The 5,820-nt window shown below is 34.1% G+C and overlaps 1 pseudogene; it reads left to right on the top strand.

Annotated features, from left to right (window-relative positions):
• The first annotated feature begins 41 nt into the window (after positions 1 to 41).
• On the top strand, positions 42 to 2,257 carry LOC107664411 (Golgi apparatus membrane protein TVP23 homolog B-like; annotated as a pseudogene).
• Positions 2,258 to 5,820: the final 3,563 nt, after the last annotated feature.

The raw sequence follows: 5,820 nt of genomic DNA, 5'->3' as shown, positions 1-5,820 counted from the left end.
TTACATACACGTCAGCAGGAAATAAGACTACCTGCACCAACATGAACAGACAGGTGAGTTGTCATGTATATTTCCTTTAAAGAAATCTGTTATGAAAGAGCCGTCAATGACTATATGTAGAGATCTTCGGTCATGGTTAAGTGCAGCTTAAAAAAAAATAAAACCAGTTGCATTATACATAAAATTCAGAATAACTTTAAATGTCGAAAAACTTGAACTGATACAGCATTTGTTTTGAAGAACTCTCAGGGGGAAGTGTCATTTTTCCATGAGGATGAAAGTGCGTTTAGGGAGAAGAAATCAAATATCAAGTGAGTTTTTAGAGTTGGGAAAACACATAGACTAAAGAAATTGTTTGACGTTAAATGACATTTAAAACTGAGAATGTAGATCTCATATTACAGTGAGCAGTCTAATGCAATACATATTTCTTCTTTCTTTAAAAAAAATACAAATTCAGTCATAAAGATTAGTATATAAATAATGGTTTGTTCTTCTCAGACATCCTCTGGCCTGTTTCTTTCATCTTTTCTTCCGCACAAGTGCCATCCTTATCTACCTCCTCTGTGAGTTTCTCAGCCAAGTTTTATTGCAAACATGGTCACCATCATTTTACTTCTGTCATGTGACTTCTGGACAGTAAAGGTGAGCATGGAGTCAACATGAAATCTTTCTTAATACACATTCTCCTCTTAATACTTCATCTTATTATTTCTTTGACTTCAAGAATGTATAATAAATCAGGTCTTCTCTATGAAGTACATTTCTGAAAGTTTCTGGGGCTTTTTTTATATAAGAATGTGACGGGGCAGCTGTTGGTGGGCTTGAGATGGTGGAATCAGGTTGATGAAGAAGGTCACAGTCATTGGATGTTTGAATCCAGATCAGTGAGTCTCACCACCCACGACTTTACAATACTGCAGGATATTAAAAATATTTGCAACTATGGAAGTCAACCATATAATAAAAATCAAGTTTATGATTGTGACTAACAATACTGAGGTAATGTACAACTTTAAAATATAGCTATAGCTAACTTTTATCGCAGCTCGAACAAAGTTTAATGATCATGCTTAGTCACTGTTAGTGAATGTGTAAAACATTCAGTTGTGTAATTATTTTAAAGAAAGAGATTTCCTCTTTTGAGTCACGGTGTTCAAATATTAAAAGAGTAGTTCATACAAATGTGAAATTCTGTCGTCATTTACTAACCCTCATGTTGTTCCAGACCAATATTGACTTTATTTGTTCTGTGGCACACTAAAGGAGAATTGTTGAGGATCTTGTCAAGCACCAAACAGAATAAAAAAGTCACATGATAGCTTTGTGTGAAAAACAGAAGTTGAAATTCATATTTATTGTACGTAATAAAACAGTAAAACTGTCCTCTGCTGCAAGTCTCAAATCCGGGGTCGTCACATGTGGTTGCCGCAGGCATCACAATATGGTAAGGGGCATAACATTTCCGTCACACGCTTGAGGTATTCGGCCAATCATAACGCACTGGATAGCTGGCCAATCACAGCACACCTTGCTTTTTTGGTCCTGTGAGGCACGACATTTCGTTCCACTGTATGTCCCCACATGCAGCAGAATGACAATAAAGCTCAACTTGACTTGACTTGACTTACTCTCAATTTCTGCATATTTGAACATGCTGATCATGAATATTAGCTTTTTTAGCTTGTCAAATTGTGAACCATTACTTTTATGTCAAAGAGCTGTTAACTAAGATTCTTCAAAATGTCTCCTTTTGTGTCCCACACATAGAAAAATATCATATACGTGAAACAATGTAAGGGAGAATGAATAATGAGACAATTTCATTTTTGACTGAACGATTTCTTTCATTTCTATTTATTTGATCTATTTCCTTACAGGGAACCAGTAAAAATGTTGTCTCAAACTCTGATTCACGGATTTTCTGGTTTGGTCTGATCGTGTGCCCAGTGTTTTGGGCTTTCTTTGTGTTTAGTTCCATTTTTTCCTTCAACATAAAGTGGTTGGTGAGTTTTTAAATTCTCTTGAATGCATCAGTTTGTTGCGTAAAACCTTTGAGCTGTGAGCTGTAACCTTCCTAATGTGTGTGTGTGTGTGTGTGTGTGTCTAGGCGGTTGTGATCATGGGAGTTGTGCTGCAGTGGGCTAATCTATATGGATATGTGCGATGCAAAGTAGGTGGTGCAACCAAACTGAAGAACATGGCAACTAATTACTTTGGCCTTAAGCTCTTCAAAAAGGCAACATTGACTTTTTAGAGAAATACAATAGTCCATATAATAAACTTAATATGTTTTAACTGTTCTTTATTCATGTACAGGTAGTAGACAAACCAGAGGGACCCTAATTTGACTGTGGCTGGCTTAATTTGATAGTTTTCCCCTCATTTTGTCTGGTTGAACTTTTTTTTGTTTTTTTTCAAATTAATCATTATAATTTTTATGGAAAATTCTTCTTTCTTCTTCATGTTCCCATTGACAGCTTTTCTTTTTTTCTTTTTTTTTTTGCTAGATTGGTCAAACTTTGTGTTGCCTTATCAGTATATAATATGATCTTTAATGAGATACATTATTTGTATAAAACGTAAAAAAAAGTTCACATTAAAATCTTTTGAGTACAGTGCTGATCTAAAAATTATATGTCTTAATAATAATTACAATTATAAAGCATTGTAAAGTCTCCTTCAGCCTATCACGTGAGGTGATGCACACCGTGTGTGATCCTTCAGCTGGTCTCCAGATGTCTCTGTTGCTTCACATAGAATGTTACTTTAGAAACTCTGCAGTGATCAAAGGTTCAATTACCTTTAAACAATACTTGAGAATGTAAGTATTAAGATCTTAAAGGGGTCATATGATGCTTTGAACCTTAAACCGCATAAACACATTTCACTACACCAAATACACAAAATAATGTTATTTTTAGCAGCATCATATGACCCCTTTAAGTACTAAAAGAGAGAATAGCGGCAATGCTTAATAAAATTTTATCCAAAGCATAGGGATATTTGACACTATCAACATAGTAATGCACTTTAACATTTGCACTCATTGAATCTTTTTATTATTAGAATCATTATAAATCATTTTATTTTATGTTTATTTTTTTATTTTTAGTTTGTGGACAAACTCTCACTATTAGCTAACTATTAACTATGCCTCAATAAACTTCTAATTTGCTGATTATTAATAGTTAGTTAAGTTTAGGTATGGAAGGGTCCAAAATATGCTCATGCACAACAAGGCATTAATATGTGCTTTATATTACTAATAAACAGGCAATATGCTAGTAATATGCATGCTAATAAGCGACTAGTTAATAGTGAGAATTGGTCCCTAAACTAAAGTTACCCTAAATTGTTTGTTATCTGCTGAATTTTGATCTCATAAGGTAATCACCACGCTGTGAGTGACAAACTATGAAACACTTTTTTTTTGTCCATATTTGACTGTTCTTTGAGCTGTTATGACAATGACGTAAGCCTCACAGTATTTTGCCTGGTCTATTCTATTATGAACCCTACCATGTTGTTTGCGTTGCAGCCCATAAGCGGAGTTTGACCAAATAGGTAATGACATCTGTCCACAGTAAAATATGACAAATCACAACTTTTGTTTGATAGCTGCAATATAAAATTCAGAAATGGGTCAAAGTATACAGGCTGTTATGAGAATATGTGAACAAACATACATCACGAGCAGCCACTTAAAAGTGGTTTTATAGTAAGTAATTGTGATAGTACAGCTAATTCAAAAGTCTGCTGTTCTGTTCTTGTCATGTACCATTGGCACTTATTTTTTGGTCCAGATGAGACAATGTGATTTCTACATATTCATCTGTCAAATCTATAAAAATGCAATGCTAATGGACACCATTGCTAGCTTAATTTAACACGCTAATTCAGACACTAGGTCTAGCTAACTGTTTCTCAGTGTATTCTCAGTGTATATGTATTTATGCGAATCTGTGTGTAAATTGTGCACAAAGCCATCGTAACCTAAATTGTTGCATTCATTTTTAACTCTTTACCAATGTTTGCACATGTTGGTAGACGTCATACTTTCTGACCAAAAGACATTCCTTCTGATGAGTGTCTTAGCTGACCCTCACTACTTTTTTTCCAAAACAAAAACATCTAAAAGCACCAAAAGACAACAGCATCTTAAACCTTCCTTGAAAATCAGCAGTCATAAAGTGACATGCTGGTTCTCTGCCGTAAGCATTTCACCCTTATTGTCCCTGCGTTCTGTCTGAGTCATGTGAGCACACCAAACACGTACAAGATGATTATGAGATGACAACAAAATAAGGATGTTTTCATCAGAGTGGACACTAGATATAAACCCGTATTGACAATATTACAACTGAGACTAAACAAATGAATGATATGCCCTTATAAACAAGATCTGATATGCAAAATCATTTTTTAAATTTTATTTCTGCTATTTGACTGGATGGCTAACATATGCACTATATTTTGGCAAAATATTAATATTAGGAATCATCAATATTCTTGGGACATTTTCGCAGAATAGGAATTCTTGAAGCTTGAATTCTATGAAGCTTATATGTCTTCTAAATCGTATTTAACTAACTACTATAAAACTAAAAAAGATAGATTTGAAGAATTCGAAGAATTGGCTCTCTTTTAATTCATGAATTGCAATTTAAAATCGGTATTTTCAAAGCAATTCAACAGACACACATCAAAGGAATTTCATTGCATCACTAATTTTGACCATTTATAGGGGGAGAGCGGGGTGAGTTGAGCCAGCTTTTCTTACGGTGTTTAATGTAAGCACATGACAGTAATGGTCCAACTTAAATATGTACTTAGGAATAATCACGTTGGATCTAAAATAAACTGCTTTCAAAATATGGCTTCCAAAAAAAAAGAAAAAAAAGTGGTCTCTTGGCTGAACTTGCCCCCAGTGAGGGGTAAAGTAAGCCACATGGAGCACATGGATGCCATTGATTATGCTATAGTAAAACTGAACATTTTCACCTCATGCCATATCAAAGAAGGAAAAATTCAATAAAAACAACTTCTTAAAGTCTGTGAGCCTTGTGATGGACTGATCATTCATCCAGGGAGTTTCCCCACCTGTGGCTCAAGATGCAGGGTTAGGCTCCAGCTCCCCGTGACCCTAATAAGTATAAAATGGTTTGAATAATGGAATGGAATGGATGGATGACTTCTTAAAAGTTTTATTTAAAGATACAGTTCACAACTTTGAAGGAATTTTTTAAATTATTAAACATTTTCAGAACAAAATAAAGTTCAAATTAAAGAATAAAAAAAAAATGGACTGCAGTTAAGCTTACAGAACTAAGTACTTAACTTCAATGGCCAATTTTCATAAATGCCTGTTTTAAATTTTCAGAACAAATTCAAGTTCAAAACAAAGAACTACATTTTTTGGTCTAAAATGAATCAAATATAATGTAGAATGACAGTAAAATACTTTTATAATCATAAGAAATTGCCCAAATTACCCCACTCCTACCATTTTAACAAACTTGTATCATCCAGCAGTTTAGAGCTAACATCATGCTAACAGTATAGCCTCATGTTATAACTTCCTAAAGCACAAACACGAGTGATATTTTTTTTCAGATTTGTCTGTAATTGTTCAGACACAAGAAGCATGAGTCCTTGAACATAAAAAAAACACTTTGAACAGCAAAATACTGTTTTTTTTTTACTTGTAGTTACCAATTATTCCATGGGCCTCTCTCCATTACAGGGTGAGTAAAATGGATAACTCTTCATATATTTGTGGTCTCATCTCCAATTTTGTTTAAGGTTGCCTAGAAACAA

Source organism: Sinocyclocheilus anshuiensis, unplaced genomic scaffold (assembly GCF_001515605.1).
Source record: "Sinocyclocheilus anshuiensis isolate Anshui unplaced genomic scaffold, SAMN03320099.WGS_v1.1 scaffold321, whole genome shotgun sequence".
Taxonomy (NCBI): domain Eukaryota; kingdom Metazoa; phylum Chordata; class Actinopteri; order Cypriniformes; family Cyprinidae; genus Sinocyclocheilus; species Sinocyclocheilus anshuiensis.
The sequence above is the reverse complement of the archived record's forward strand: the minus strand, read 5'-3'. Positions and strand labels throughout refer to the sequence as shown.